Source organism: Lynx canadensis, chromosome A3, assembly GCF_007474595.2.
Source record: "Lynx canadensis isolate LIC74 chromosome A3, mLynCan4.pri.v2, whole genome shotgun sequence".
Lineage (NCBI taxonomy): Eukaryota > Metazoa > Chordata > Mammalia > Carnivora > Felidae > Lynx > Lynx canadensis.
Genome location: NC_044305.1, coordinates 65579699 through 65596724, shown reverse-complemented (window position 1 = coordinate 65596724; position 17026 = coordinate 65579699). Strand labels below are relative to the sequence as shown.

The window sequence follows — 17026 nt, the reverse complement described above, 5'->3', positions numbered from 1 at the left end:
TTCTCCGTCACACAGCTCAGTGCCTGCGGGGGACTTAGGCTCAGCTCTTTGGCCGGCTTGACATATCTTCCAGGAGAAACCAAGAAACACAGATTGTATATGTTGGTGATTCTCCATACACGTATTATGCAATATAAAGATAAATGATAAAATTCATGTTAATGATTTAAAATGTTAATATTTATTGGGGTGCCTGGGTGGCTCACTCGGTCTGTTGGATTTCTGACTTCGGCTCAGGTCATGATCTCCTGTCTGTGAGTTCAAGCCCTGAGTCAGGCTCTGTGCTGACAGCTCGGAGCCTGGAGCTGGCTTCAGATTCTATGTGTCTCTCTCTCTCTGCCCCACCCCACCCTCATGCTCTGTCTCTCTCTGTCTCTCTGTCTCTCTCTCTCAAAATAAGTAAACATTAAAAAAATAAAATGTTAATATTTATTTACTTAGCCATTAAATAGCAAATAAATACCATGACAAGTCAAAAGAGAGACTACAGAAGAAAAAGCTTTGTATTTTAGGACCTTTAATTGTACTTTTTGAACAAAGGGTATTTTCATTTTGCATTGGGCCCTGTAAATTATGTTGCTAGTTCTGCACGGGTTTATTGATTTACAGTCTAATCTATGCCCAAGTGTGGTTTATGTATTAACATAAAAATTTTTTGAAGAAAAGAATCCCCAAGCAGCTCTGCCAAGGACAGAATTCGGCTTATGTGGTCAGGAACAGAAATGTTTGGAATCTCAAACACAAAGTAGCAGACATTATTAGGAAACAGGGGTGTCTCACAGAGCCTGGGGATAGGAGTGTCTTACGGTCTCAGGAGAGGGCTGGACCTGGGAACCTGAAAGCCATCCGAAATCCTCTAGCCGGCTGTTTTATTTTCTTTCTTGTGGGAGTGACCTTCCCTACTGCACGATTTGAACGGTGGGGTGGACATGCCTCAGAAAATTTACATTCTAAAGTTTGCATGTTGTAGTTCCAGAAACAAACTTACTTCTCTTGGAGCCAATTCCACTTTCCTGAGAGGGGATCTGTTTGGCCCAGTTTAGGTCAAATGTCCACCTTTGGTCCACATGACACCTGGGGCAGTTCTCAGAGGAAAGGGGGTGTCAGCGAGAGAGACTCTGCCAAGGGTATCTTCTGTGTGGGTCTTTTTGAGTTGTGAGTTCAGTCATTTATCGAACATTTTGTGAACGCCAGCAATGAGTTAGGCCCTGTGCTAGGTGCTGACTGTGAAGAATACAGTGTGCGAGTGCCAGCTGAGAGTTGTATAAGAGGTACTGTGAGAATATGGTAATGGGAAGAGAGGGTCACAGAAGGCTTCTGGGGTGCTGCCAGTTGAGCCGAAGTAAGCATTTCAAGCAAAGGGTGGGAGGGAAGCATATGCAAAGGCCCTGAGGTGTGAAAAAGCAAATTGTGTTAGAGGAACTGTGCGTAGTTCAGTGTGGTGAAGTTTGAGGGATGAGGGCAAAGTGACCACGACGAAGCTGGAAAGAGGCACAGAGCCTGATTATGAGGTGCTGTGTGCGTTGCTCAGGAGTTAGGTTAATTCTGGTGGCTGGGTGATGAGCGGTCATTGAAGGACTTTAATTTTTTTTTAATGTTTATTTTTGAGACAGAGGGAGACAGAGCGTGAGTGGGGGAGGGACAGAGAGAGGGAGACACAGAATCTGAAACAGGCTCCAGGCTCCGAGCTGTCAGCACAGAGGCTGACACGGGGCTCCAACTCAGGAACCGTGAGATCATGATCAGAGCCGAAGTCGGATGCTTAACTGACCCAGGTGCCCCGTGAAGGACTTTAAACAGGAGTGAAATCGTGAGAGCTGGACTTTTAAAAGATTACGCTAGCGTCACTGTGTGTGGAAAATACATTGGAGGGATGGAGAGGCTGGAGGCAGGAGCCCTGTTGGGGGTTCTTTACCAGTCCAAGTGAGAGATGATAAATAACCTACGCAGCTCTTTTGTGAGATAGGTCACATTCACTGATATACAGGCTGGAAGAGACTAGAATTAGTGACTTACGTCTTACCACCGCCCTCTGCCCCTCACTCTGTCTGCCAGAAGACTCTTTCACTGGTTCAGGCTTGAGGTGTTCTGGTAGCTTTGCATCATCTTACAGCTTTTTCTTATGAGAATGTTCTTCTCCTCAGAGCCCTCCCCCTCCTGCCATAGCCGTCATGCCAGGCAGGCCCGGCAAAGCATTCCCTTCCCTGTTGCCCAAGCCCTTAGCCGCCTCCCCTCCTGGAAACCCAGACCCCACTTTCTGCTGTAATCCGGGAGTGTCTGAACCCCCTTTGCCCGCCCCAGCTCTGGCCATCTGAGCCGCCTTCAATCCATCAGTGGGGCTCCTGACATTAATTCATCTCCAAAACAACTGACAGGTGGATTTTATGAAGGTTTTGTGCAAAGTTAAGTTGAGGAGTTTAAGTCCCACTTAAAATATCTATGTTTTCCCAAACCTTTCTGTCTCCCGAGGCTGCCAGATACTTTCTCTTTCTCCCCAAACTTCTCCTCCTCAGCCTCTCAACCTTTGGGCTCCAGTCTCCTCCCTCATAACGTCCCCTCAGTGGAACAAAAACCCCGGTGTCTAAGGAGCACTGCTCCCTCACCGTCCCTGGCTGCAAGCACTATGCAGTTCCTGATGAGGACTTTTCATGTATCACCTTTATTTACTCTTAGCTGCTTTTTCTACTCAGCCCATCTTTTTATTTTTAAAAAATTTTTTTTAATGTTTATTTATTTTTGAGAGAGACAGAGACAGAATGCGAGTGGGTTGGGGCAGAGAGAGAGGGAGGCACAGAATCTGAAGCAGGCTCCAGGGCTCCGAGCTGTCAGCACAGAGCCTGATGTGGGGCTCGAACTCATGAGATCATGACCTGACCCGAAGTCGGATGCTCAACCGACTGAGCCACCCAGGCGCCCCAGCCCATCTTTTTAGACATAGCTCCTTATGGGCAGGGGCAGCGTCTTGATTCTTTTTTCTTCCCGTTTCCTGCTCCCTTGTTAGTTAGTGCTGACCTTCGGTGTGGTTGTAGTAGATTCTGAACAGACTTTGGGGTTGTTATACTCTTTCCCCACCTGGCTCTGGTTTCTGGATGGAGGCCTCCAGAGTCTTTCTCCTCTTCAACCCATAGATTGTGCTGTAGAAAGAGGCAAGTGTGTGAGATGGGGGCCAGGGGAAGAGTGCCAGGACTGTAATCCAGGACCGGTGCTTGACAAGAACATCCTTCTGTACTGTGCCCTCCTCCTCCCCTGGGAGGCTGCAGGTGGGCGGAGCCTGAGCTCAAGCAGGACAGTCCCCTGCCTCACTTCAGTCGGGCTTGGTTACCTTCTGGACAAACCTGTGGGTTTATTGCATCCCTTCCCTCCCAGATGGGAGGAACTTTGCTTTGGACCTGAGTGCAAAGGTAGGGGTTGTGGAGGGGCTGGGTCCTCCCCAGGGACCTCAACCATGGGAGAGGCAAACCTTAGCCTTCAACACTGGCCTTGACCTGTGGGTTGAACTGCATTCTGACAGCTGTGCTCGTGCAGGAGTCTTTACTTTAGAAATGCTTGCACTGGGCACTTTTGGTTAGTTGGCCGGTATAAATGTACACACATTCTTTATTATGGTAACTGTCCTACCCTCAAGAAGACGTGTGTAAGCTCCTCAGTCCCTTTGAGCCAAAAGGAGCAAACTGTTACAACCACAGGCAGGCGCAACCCTTCCCCACCGCTCTCCTCATTAACACTTCCCTCTGAGGTGCAAGGGAAACTGTTTGCCGCTGATACAGACAGAGGCTGTGCTTATGGGGAGGCTGCCTCTGCAGGCTCATTCCCTACTGGGGGGTGGCTGGGGGGGTCTGAACACCTACCGTAGCCAGGCCCTGCCCCTCCCTGAGGCCTCTGCCCCAGGGACCCAGGAATCCTGTTGGCAGGGGTAGTTTGGTGGAAGGAGAACATAGATTTAATTTTCCAATTTTGAGTTACCTGCAAAGGCAGAAATGGAGGGGATGTTTGAGCGTGTGCTAGAACCTCAGAGGAGTAAAACCTCAGAGGAGACCAGGAAAGCAGACCAGCAGATTAGAAAGTGCTGCAGGGGGGGGTGCCTGGGTGGCTCAGTCAGTTAAGCATCCTACTCTTGGTTTTGGCTCAGGTTATGTATGATCTCACAGTTCATGAGATCGAGCCCCCCATCGGGCTCCACACTGACAATGTGGAGCCTGCCTGGGATTCTCCCCCTCTCTCCCCCTCTTTCTCTCCCCCTCCCCTGCTCTTTCTCTCTCTTTCTCTCTCTCTTTCTCTCTCTCTCTGTCTTTCAACATAAATAAATAAACTTAAAAAAGAAAATGCTGCAGGGCTTCCTGTTTCTGGGGTCCCAGGACCCCCAGAAGTGGGTCATCAGATCTATTCTGGGCCAACCACAACTCCCCACGCCTCTGGGGAGCAGGTGCAGCCCTTTGCTGAGTTCTCTGGGGGAAATTGCTTAGGGCTTTGCCCCCTTCCTCTGCACTCCTCTGTATCCTTCCCTGTGCCCTCTCAGTCCATTACCTCATCTCTGAAATCATGCCTGTTATTGATAGCACTGGGAAAGGATTGAGTCTTTCCTCCCACCCCACCTTCCTAAACTCGATTCCAAAGCATGATAAACCTTTGCTGTCAGAGCACCCCATGCTTTCCCATACAATCCCACAGCTCATCCAGTGGCCTTTTCTGAAGGACAGCATCCCTTTCACTGGAAGGCTTCTCACTGCAGGCACAGCCAAAGGGGTCCCAGCTGCAAGAGAGAGTCCTGGCAGACCCTTGGCCCAGATCACCACACCCTCCCCCACACCCTGGAATGATGTTTTGTCACTGGGAGATGAGCCCACAGAGGGTTTGACTCATCCTGGCTGCTACCAAGCCTGAATGGATTCGTGTCCTAGTGCTTACAGAAGATTTAGAACTCGAAGGGATTGAGAGAGCCAAATGCTCCTTTGAATCTGAAGCTTAGAGGAAGCAAGGAAGCAGTCCAGAGTCATAATCAGCTGATAAGACTCCTGGGACTGCAAAGAAGACACCTGAAAAGACAAGGTTGTTGTCATTCATTTTATGAAAAACTTGCTGTACAGATCATCCAGAACATTGACTCCAGACAAACATGTTAGCAAACACATGGCCATGGCTGATTCCTTGGAGAATCTTTCATTTCTCCTTCCCAGGGTGTCCTGACCTCAGGGCTCAGTCACAGTGAAGGCCCACAGAGAAGGGGTACCCGTGGGTGACTGCACAAGGGATGTAACTTGAGGGGGACCCAGGGAAAGACTGGAGGCCTGGGGAGGCATGTTGGGGATCAGAGTGGGGGGAAGCGGGGACCATCACACAGCACTTAGCCCAGACCTGGCACATGGCAGGTGTTAGTGGACCTCCGTGGAAGCAAGAAGGGGAAGGGGGGAGGGAGGAGGGAAGAGAGGAAAAAGTAGAAGCATGACGCGTTGGTGCTCAACTGCAAAAGGCAAAGGAAAGTGAGTATTTGAAGATTCTCATTTTTCTCCGTTTGGCATTTGAGTCCTGGGTTTTCTTTCAGTCAATTGAATTCAAATAAGCAGACATCATATTCATTCATTCATTCATTCATTCATCCATTCCACAAATATTTACTGAATGGTACCAAATGTCAGGCGCTGTGCCAGGCAGCGCGTCCCTTGCAGTTAACGCCCAGCTTTCACAAAGGAACGTTCTAATGTGGGTGGCCTGGCCACCAGTGGGAGGGGTCAGGGCTGGGGAGGGGACCCCAAACAAGCAGACAGCTGGTGCTTTCGGGGTGATCTAAGTGCCATAAAGAAGTCAAGGGTTTTGGACAGTGAGGCCTTCAGTGACCCCTGCTCAGGTAGGGCCCTGGGTACCTAGAGCAGGGGAAGCAGTCAGCCATTCCCATGCATACGGGGAGGGTGGGCAAAAGGGAAGGACATTAGGAGCAGAGGGAGCTACAAGTATAAGGCACCAGCCACATACAGCTCTCCCGGTTTGAGGAGCAGAGAGGAGGTCAGTGGGGCTTTACTAAGTGAGTGATGGCAAGAGAGAAGGGTCAGTGTCCCATCATACTGGGTCTCATGGGTGGCATGTAAGGAATTTGGGCTTATTCTAAGTACAATGGGGAGTCATTCAGGGCTCTCAAGCATGGAAGACACACAACCTCATTTTTTTTTTAAACAAGAAGTTTATTTACACCTCAAGACACTTGAAGGGAAACTACCCAGGATTTATTTCTTTTAGAATAATTTATCCCTACTTAAAGATGGGTTGCCCCACATGTAATGGCTATGTGCAAAAAAATTATTAAAAATTATAATTTATGAAATTTAGAAAATTACAAAGTTGCCTTGGTTTTACAATGACAAATGAAAAACATTAAAATTCTCCAATCAAAGAATTCTTACGTTGTTAAACAATGAGAACAAAATAACTTCCTAGGATGTAAAGGCATGAGCTGAATGAGCATGGAAAAGGGGGCTATTTTCATAGAATCAGTATTTTTCCCCATCTTATCCCCATTTGATGTTAATCACAACATACCACTGGCCATTTAGTTAAAAAAAAAAAAACATAATATGCTTGAGCCACCTAAGTGGCTCAGTCGGTTAAGCGTCCGACTTTGGCTCAGGTCATGATTTTGTGGTTCGTGAGTTCAAGCTGCTTCGAATTCTGTGTCTCCCTCTCGCTCTGCCCCTCCCCTGCTTGCACTCTGTCCCTCTCTCAAAAATAAATGAACATTGAAAAAATAAATAAGTAAACGTTAAAAAATGTTTAAACACGCAATATGCTCTTGTACGTGCACACTTTATGTCCAATAGAGGAATGGAGAGGGGAAAATGGAAGAATAGAGAAAACTATACTGTAGGAGTCAGGATGTGGTGGATCCAAATTGCAGTTTTTAATTGAGAATGTCTTCTTGGTCTGGAGGGACAGAGTTCTGGAGTAAAGTGGCAGTTTCCCTTTTTAGTAGACCCCTCCTGTCTGCTGCTGGGACACATCAGTTGTATTTCCATCCCCCATTTCCAAGTGCGAAGGTCTGTCCGTTTCACTGATTGGTTGCCTGTCAAATTGTAATCTGAGCTGCCTCATTGACAAACCTTGTGTGTCATTGACGAAAGCTTTCATTGGTGTACTAAGTGCTGTATGCCTCTTAATCCTATAGAGCACCACAGTACCATCCTGCCCACTGCCTTCAAATGTGATGGTTGCTCTCAGTCGTGACGCCTTCCTTGGGCTTTTCCTCAGCCATGGGGAGGCTGGCACGTCCTCTGCTGCTGTTTCACAGAACAGGTACCAGGTTTGCAGCAAAGGAGCACACAAACAGCACCAGAAGCAGCAGAAGCAGGACATGAGCTCATTTTACTGTGTAAGATGCACCAGCTTCTCTGTTAGATCCCCGGAATGGCACTTGCCTCTCCTTCTTTGCTCAAAAGAAACCGCATGGACCCCGTAGAAATAGGAAAACAAATATCCAGTCATCAGCCAGCTCAGACAGATGGACAGGTCTCTTTCTGGGCAACACTTCCCTGGGTGCCCTATGGCATTCGGGGTCAATGACTTACAGAAAGTACCTTTAATGTCACCTTTGTGTTGAGTAGTTGGAACTTACATGCACTGTTTGTACAAATCATCTATCCAATCTCCCATCTCCTTTTTTCCTTATTAAGGACACTTCCCTGCCATCGGAACTGCTCAACCTGGGCTTAGCTCCACTTCTTAGCACTTTGCGCCCTTAGTATACCTATGGAATCATACAGTTTTCTCTTGGCTCTTTACGGCATGTCTTTCTGGACCACTCAAACCCTGCCTCTTCCTGACTCCTCCTGCCTTCTAGAAACTTTCCTCACTGGGCTCTGGAATTCTTGGACTTGGACACACCCCTGGACTCTCAGTCCATTGGTTTGTTTCATGTATTTTGGAGGTTGGGTTTGTTTTCCTGGAGAGGGAGCCGCCCCCACCCCTGTGACTTCCCAGATTTTTCTCACCTTGAGCCATGAGGGTTACTGACCCCCAGTGGGATGGAATTAGGGATAGGGTACTGGCTCTGGCCCTATAAGAAAAGAAAGATCTGGTAAGCAAGTATGACACTGGGCATATCTTAAATGAATGAAGCCTGGATCTGCAGAATCATAGACTGGTCTTCCACTGATTCCCTTGGGCTTTGGATTGGACTCACCCCTACTCTCCCTGACAATTGTGTAATCCTGGCAGGTCATATCTCCATCTGTTAAGTGAAGAATGACGGCCTGATGACCAAGTTCCCTGGGACCCCTGAAACTCCCAGCTTCCCACTGCTGGCCTCACCCACTATTGCTGACTCTTGACGTCCTTTGATCTCTCTTTCCAGGCTTCCTTCTCGTGCCTACCTGGTTCAACACATGCTAGCCTCTGGGGTCCTTGCCCCTCTTATGGGGGCCATGAGCAGGGCTATACCCTACAGGGGATGGGGGAGGTTAAACTACAAATCTGCTGGCCTCTTTCCAGCCAAGGGCAAGGCATGTTTCCAAGGAGTCTGCATATGGGGCCAAGGCTGGCTGGGTGTGGGTGGAGGTGTGGGTGCAGGGGTTTGGAGAGTGGTGGGAGAAAGCCTTAGGCCCTAGGCAGCCCCACTCTGGATGCACAGAACATCAACAGGGCATGTTTCCTGCCTCCAGGCTCTCACCCATTGGAGAGAATCTAGATTTGGATCTCAGTTTGGGGTCTTAATAATAGTGGTTTCTATTCTCTAGGCAACACTATGCAGTCCTTACACAAAAGAATCCGTGTTGTTTATAGGCCAGAGCCCTCGGGAGGGAGCCCAGGCCTGGGTTCTAGTTCCATTCATTTGCTAGGTTAGCAAAGTAACTCACCTTCTTTATGCCCTAATTTTCCTAACAGTAGAAAGGGGGGAAATGCCTATTCTCATTGGGGTGTTTTGGCAATGAAATGCAATAAAACAGAAAGGCAAAAGAGATGCCCATGTGATCCATGCTAATTTTGATAAATGAGCCTTAACCCAATGAAAATTTTTTTAATTTACTTTTGTTTTTAATGTTTATTTCATTTTGACAGAGAGAGAGAGAGAGAGAGAGAGCGTGAGCAGGGGAGGGGCAGAGAGGGAGGGAGACAGAATCCTAAGCAGGCTCCAGGCTCTGAGCTGTCAGCACAGAGCCCGACGTGGGGCTCAAACTCACAAACGTGAGATCATGACCAGAGCCGAAGTCAGACACTCAACCGACTGAGCCACCCAGGTGCCCCTGAAAATTTTATTATACAAGAAATAGAAAAACATTATGGAAGTCAAAAACGTTCTATAAATCATATATAATTTTACCATCCTGATAGTGATTTTTTTTATTTTCAGATTTCACAATGATATTTCAAATAATTATGCATGATATGCCCACCATTTTGCACCTCCCATGTGGAATCATTTGGTCTGTGTAAACTTCACCTTCAATGCCTGCAAATTATTGCACCTAGTATGTTTTATAATTGATTGTATCTATTCAAACAGTAATTGACATTTGAGTTACCTTGAGTTTTCATTATAATAAATGATGCTGCAATTAGCACACGGCTTTTTAGTAGAATCAATCTGTATGTAACATTTTGTCTACTTGTCAAATTAATATACACATTGTAGAAAAATTTAAAGATCCAGAGTAGTATAAAGAAATTTAAATCACAGGTAATTGTACCACCGAGAGATAGCATTGTGAAAATGTGGAGTCTGTCCTTCCATTATTTTTCTATGCATAGCTTGTGGGGGGGGGGCACATGTGTGTACATGTGTGATCTATTGGTGCATGTGCAGTGTTTCATCCTGATTTCTTACTACTGTGGAAGGTAGTTAAGAGCATGGGAGTTAAGAGGCTGGACCCTGGGTTCAGATTCCCTGAGTTCAAATCCTGTTTCTGCCACTTAGCCCTTTGGATAAACTCTAAGCCTCAAGTCTCACCCTTTATTTGCTAGTCAACCTTACATAAGTTCCTCCTGGAGGACAGTTTTTAGAAGAAAGATAATAATAGAATCTGTCTCCTATGGTTGTAAGAATCTATCTATACAAATCATTTGGCAGGAACATCTGGCACGTGTAAGTGCAACAAATATTCCTTATGGTCATTTTTTTCGTGCATTTTCCATGTCATGAAAAATTCTTGAAAATCACCATTTTAAACACCTGCCTGATTATTATTCTTTTATACTCTAATCTATTCAAGTTCATCATACACATTTTTTAGTTTCTATAACAAGTCAGCGATTTTTGTGTACCTAAACCTTTGCCCAATTTAGATTATTTCCTTAGTCAAGCATCCTAGAACTGGAATTAATGGGTTAAGTACGATGATTTTTAAACATCTCTTTACTACCTATGTCAAATTGCTTTGGCATAAAAGATTTTAAAGAACAGGGCTTAAGCCTGGTTTTCAAACTGCAGCAGCAAGAAGTGCAGTCTTGGATTCTTTTTTCCTACTCCCCTCCTTTATTTCTTCCCCAGTCCTTAAATCCTAGCATTTGAAGCCATACCATTCAGGATCCTAGACTTTTGACACGGTCCCTTGGTGTGAAAGGGGCCAGCGCTAGCGAGAGGGAGGAGGGAGAGATAACCCTTTTGAAAGTCACACGCCCCGACGGTCCTTGTAAGAGTACCGAAGAGATAGAAACGGCGGCGGTCACGTGACCTGAGCATGACCTCATAGCTCCCCGCGCCCACCGGTGGCGGGAAGGGGAGGGCGTTGTCATCACCCCTACTTGGCGGGTTACCTAAACGAGCCCTGGGGGATTTGGGAACCCTCCTTGGTTCCCTGGGCGCGAAGAAGAGGCACGCTAGGAAGCCCTTGTGTAATCGTTGGTCAGTGACAAGCTGTCACCCCACGATTAGCTGAAAGCAACTGGATGCCCAGTTCTGGGTGCAGGCAAGTCTCGGTGGCAGGGGAGGTACACATTTCATCTCGCTTAGTTCTTATTATCCCCATGTTACTGGAGACCCAGATGAGAAAACTCACGGCGGAGCTGGGAGTGAGGACAAGCCCAGAGTCACGGAGACCTGGAGCAAGCAGCGGGTGGCAAGCGCGCGCCGGGGGGTGCCCAGCCAGCGTGGGCGTGGGTTCCGGGGGGCAGCTCTGGGGGTTCCGGGCTCCTGGAGGAAAGGAGCGGTGGAGGCAGCGGGGGCAAACCAGGAGAGAGCTCTCACCGACCTGACGGGACATCTGTAGTGGAGAGACTGAGATTTTAGAGGAACGCTTAAAAAACAAAACAAAACAAAAAAGACAGGAGGGAAGTATTGATTGGATGAAGGGAGATGTCCTTGGTCCATTTCCCACTAACCGAGCACCAGGGAGAGAGCCCCCCAGCTTTGAGGGTGCCCTCAAGTCCCCCAGGATTTAGGAGCATATTCAAACTTGTTGGTTTTCATTCATTCTAGGCACCCATTCTTTGCCAGCAAGAGCCACGCTTGTGGGCCCGTGGGGGCCCTAAAGGTTTTTCTGGCAGACTCCTAAAAGGATTGTGAAAATCTAGGTACCACCCCTTGCACATTTGTGGGAGCAAACATTCAATTTTTTTTCATGGTATAGTTACATAAGGTGTGCTCTCCGGTGTGTGCACTAAAAAATAAAACTATCTTAGAACTCTGAAAAATATCTCCAAATGAAATACTATGGTGATTGACTATCCACCACCATCCTTTTAAAAGAATTTGTGAAGTTCTTAACAGTAGGGAAAATGTCACCTTTCTTTTTTTCTTTGAGTTTATATTTTCATTCTACTTCCCCTCCAGAATTTTATCCTCCTATATTTTTATGATTGAATGACTTTTATGTATCACCTTATCATACTTCTCTCCTAAAACTATGTATATAAAATGAATTAATTTTTTAAATTTCCTGTGACCATAGATTCTAAATATTAGAGAATATTCTATCTGGGTTTGTACCATGACAACTAGTGAACAATTAATCAAAACAAATGCTATTAGGAATTTTAATAGATTCTAAGGAAGCATAAAAAAAAGCTTAATTGGAAATACATTTCTTAAAGAGATGAAGCTTTTTTTCCTGCCCCAATTAGTTCATATATCCATGGATGAATATTACTCATTGCTAGATGAAGTCAGGGTTCAGCAGTAATTCTATTTGTGTGTGTGTGTGTGTGTGTGTTTTAATAGATGCAAGTGCTGACCTCAGAAACCTTTTCACAGAAGTACAAAGGAATATAAGGAGTTTTGTTACAGCAATGTCAATCAATTTTATAAATTCCTTTTGAGTTATATGTCAAAGATCATGTGGGTGGGTCATTGAAAATCTATCAGCTGACAATGAGAAGAGATTCTCCTTCACTTTGAATGAAAGCAGAGAATTGGAAGCTCTTTGTTGATTTACCTAGTCATTAGTCATTCCTTTCCTCAACACGGATACCAGGATTCAGATTGAAGCTTCCTTGCACCATCCATTTTTTCCCCAAGTCAGTGCACCATGGTAACATTTGGGATGGGTGAGAAGAATGCCTTTCTTTTGAGAAGTGGCAGAAGGGTGATTATGAAATGGGAAGTGGGAGGGGAACCAGCAGCATCCCTGGACCGTGACCTCAGTGACCTCCGTGCGCCCAGGCAGCACACCCGAGGGGGAGGAGTGTGTGGAAGCTGAAGGCTCACCCTGTGAGGCTCTTACAATGATCCACGCCAAAATATGTGCCCTGTGACCATCTTCGTGTACCTCCAAGAGCACTGTACCCTGGTTTCTCCTGGCCCACTGCTGGCTGGATGGGCAGAGAAAGGGAAGTGATGGGGCAAGGGATTTCTGGAGGTTCTGAATGTCTCTTTGCAGGAGGGGAGGTACTTGTGGGCAGAGGTTCCTCCCTGAGGAGTGGTTGCCTAACTGCAGGGCCTTTCCACGGAGGGGTGGCAGCGGCAGTGATCCCAACCCACACACTGGCTGCGGTCTGACTCCAGGTCCAGGCTCTTCTCTCAGAGCTTTCCTTCTCCTTTGGGTTCAGCCTACTTTGAGCTCTTGAAAGAACTTCTGGTCATTCTTCCATGCAGGGCCCCCGCAGGGCAGGGCGGGGTCCCCACAGACCAGAGTGGAGAAGTGCAGTGGCCAACCAGGGCCAGAGAAAACTAGAGCCCCTGATGGAGTGGGGGCTACTTCACTGGCTTGCCTCTCCTCTCCATCCCAAGGCATGCTTGTTTGCAGGGCCTTGGCTGGCCTCTGTGGCGCTTGTGTGTCATTAGAAAAAGGGCCCCCTCTGGACAGATCCAGCATCATGAGCCTATATAACACAAGATAACTTTGTACTAGGAAAAAGTCTCCCTTTCCTCTGGGCTGACACAGCCCAGTGCCCAGGGGCCTGGCTTGGCTGGGGGAGGGTGGGCTGCATTTCACCTCCCACTTGTCCCCTCAGCTGGGCACTTTGGGCATTGCACACACACCTGCATGGCCATGTGGGGCCAAGCTCCTCTGGCCCACTCTCATCTCCCCCTCCTCTGGCTTCCTGTGATGTCTTCAGTCTATAGACTGAAGTTAATCCTACGGGGAGAGGATGGGCCGGGATTTACATTAGAGCAGCAGTTCTCAACTGGGGACAATTTTGACCCTCCCCCCTCCCCCAGGGGATATTTGGTGAGGTCTGAAGACATTTATTGCTGTCACAACTAAAATGGGGAGCCTGTTACTGGCATCTAGTGGGTAGAGGCCAGTGATGCTCTTAAATAACCTACAATGGGCTGGACAGCTCCCTACCTCTGACCCCCCCAGCAAGCGAAGAATTATCTGGCTCAAAATGTCAACAGTGGCCAGGAGAAACTCTGGACAAGATGATCTCTAGTCTTGAGAACACTTCGTGTCACACCCTAAATTATATTGTTGGTATTTTGATATTGTTTTAGTGATTTTCGTGTCAGTGTTATTTCCTCAACCAGGTGGCCTCTTCTTGGAGGACAGAAACCATATATCTTTGCAGGTCCAACCTCAAGGGCATTCACATAGGATCCCCCAGGGTTTTCAGCCATCAGAAAGATATAGAAAAAAGATGAATGAATACTCTCTGGCCTGCCCCAGCCCTGCCCTCTGATGTTTCTTGTGAGCTTCTGCTATTATTCCTTGCTGGAACCCTATTACATCATATCGTAAAAATCAAGAACAAAAACAAAAAAGAAAGAGAGCCAGACGGACACGGGAGTCCTCAGTATGGCTCACGGAGCCTCCCCAGCTTCCGACCGCACCTTACTAAGGGCCTGAGCCGTAAGCTCAGGTGAAAGACGTTGAGAGGCGACTTTAAATTTCCAGGTTGTAGGCAGCCACACGTCAGCTTTCTCTTCAGCCTGGAGCAAGGGATCTATCAACTGTGTCTCCCAAATTGATAAATGCAGTCTGGGAATACCCCACACCAGGATTCATGAGAAAGAAAAGCTCTAAAAGATTTTTTTCCCCTTAAACGTAGCATCTCCCAGCAGGCCAGATCTTTCTATTTGTGGGGTCCAGTGCCAGAGGACAAATGCAGGTACACAAACTATATATTTAAATATCTTACAACAATAAAGCAAGCCAACAATTGTTAAATGTTCAAAACTCTTATCTTGAAAAATATGTCTTCATACTGACCTGGAAGATCAAGTTTGAGTTGAGAATTCTCAGACTCCTCAGATCACCATACTGGAACAGGACCCCCAACCCCCTACTCATGGCCCATGGCCTGTGCCACTTCTCTTCTCACTCCTAGCTTGTCTCACCATTTGAGGGGCCTGATATGGGCATTCCAGCCTATGTATCCACATTCTAATCATACCCCTTGTATGCTTACCCCCAATTCAGTCTACCCTGGGAAGATGGACCTGGGGCACAGGACTGCAGGATCTAAAAAAAGGTTTGGGGCCTTTTGGGCAAGGAATTTCTGGGTCCTGTATACCCAGGTTATGGTCTAGGTCTAAGGTGTGAGTGTGGTGGATATGTCCACTCGACCCTACAGGCTCCTTACCCCAGGGGGAGGGATGAGCCAGAGTGGAGCCTTCTTAAGGTGCCAGCCCAGAGCACTTTGGGTCTAAGGGAAGAAATGACTCCCCAGGTAGCAGCAGCTGCAAGATGTGCCCTGGGCCTTCTGGAGGCTGCCCGCCTCCCCACTCTCACCCCCGCCATACACTGACTGGATAGGAATTTCAAGACCTTTTTTGGGTAACAGCTTTATCGAGATATAATTCATATACCATACAATTCACCCACTTAAAGTGTAGAATTCAATGGTTTTTTGTATATTCAGAGTTGGGTAACCATCGCCACAATCAATTTTGGAACATTTCATCACCCCAAAAGAGACCCTGCATCTCACCCTAATTCCCTTATTCCCCCAACCCTAAGCTGCTTTCTTCCTATAGATTTGCCTATTCTGGACATTTCATATAAATGGAATCATACAACATGTGGTCCTTGGTGATTGGCTTCTTTCACTTCAGCATAGTATTTTCAAGGTTCATTCATGTCATACCATGTGTTAGTGCTTTATTCCTTTTGTCACCAGATAATATTCCATTTTACAGATATCCCATGTTTTAGTTATCCACCCACCAGTTGATGGACATTTGGGTTGCTCCAGACCTTTCACAGTCTTTTCCTGGATCCTCTTGTGAGGGCTCTGTATGTTGGTAGTGCACAGCCTATGCTTGCCCGGTGGGTGGGGGGTGGGTGGAGGGAGCTTCCCCCAGGAGGTCCCCTCACAGTGAGGCTCCGCAGCCATTTCCCCTGGCCCTGTCACCAGTCCCTCAACCCCTCATAGTGCCAGAGCAGGGCTGTCTTCCCTCAAGAAGTGGGGAGATGGCTCCCTTTCCTGCTGAGGTTGCGCACGTGAGAATTCTACCTCTCTCCACGTCTCCTAGACTCCCTGGTTTAGGTTCATCTCCACATCTTTCTCCACAGGACAGGCTGGCAAGAGTTGCCATATTTCCAACTCATACAGTCCTCCTTTATTTAGCCAAACGGGAAAGCCTTTACATGACTCAAAACACTTGGCTCCAAGTGACAGACACCCAATTCAAATCAATGTTAAAAGCAACTGAAAAGGTTAGGGATGTTTCTCATTTTTGGAAGATCTAGGGGCTCAAATCATGCCAACAAGGACTCACTTTATTCTCTCTCCTCCTCCTCCTTCCCACCTGTCTCCCTGTCAGTGTCTCCTTATCTCTTCTTGGCTCTACTCTTCTCTTTGTAGTCTTTATTCTCAGGCAGGCTTTCCCCTAATGGAACAAGATGGCCACCAGCTGCTCTGGACATACGGTCTACTCGCTCTGAGCTTATCTTCCCAGGACCTCTAGCAAAAGTCCCAGGTTTGAGACTCCTTGGTCAGGCTTGGGTCATGTGTCCACACATGAACTAATCATTTGGAGCAGGAGGTGGAAAGCTCTGATTGGCTGGTCTGGGTCTTAGGCCCACCCTTGATTGGAAATCAGTTCACCTGTACCTCATGGACTAAGCTTAGGGAATAGGGAGCGCTCCAAAAGAAAAATCAAGGGGAAATAAATGCTGGATATGCACAGCAGATATCACTGGAAACCATCCTATGAACTGGCCTATCTGGGGTCGGCCACATGAGTTTATCATACATGTTCAAATATGTCTGAACCTACTGGTAGACATGCCTAGGCTGAAGTGGAAACCCCTGCTCCATGTGATAGACTAATTCCTTATGAGATTCTAGAATTGATATCCAGGATGTTAGCCTTCCTAATGAGGGTTTGTAATTGAACATGAACAAATCCTTATCCAAGAAATTTTGCCCTGTTGGTGGAATTATAGGCTTTATGGCAGGACAATGGAGAACCTATTGTTAATTCAAGAGGCCTTTTGGAGACCCAGGGGCACAGTAAGTAGATACTGGTCCATCCTCCCCATGTTTCGAATCTAAATGTCCTGGATGTAATTTCATAGTAATTTATCTGTGCCAGTGATGAGCAGAATCAGGTGGGGGAGGGACCAGAGGAGAGTCACAGACAAGGAGCCTGGGTGGAGAGGAGAGAGCTGGTTGTAGGCAGCAGCACAACATAGCTCTTCTCTCAGATCCCCCTCACTCTTTC

The 17026-nt window shown here is 47.1% G+C and overlaps 1 pseudogene; it reads right to left on the bottom strand.

The window, feature by feature from the left end:
• Positions 1-6824: 6824 nt before the first annotated feature.
• On the bottom strand, positions 6825-7237 carry LOC115510554 (annotated as a pseudogene).
• Between the last annotated feature and the right edge of the window lie 9789 nt (positions 7238-17026).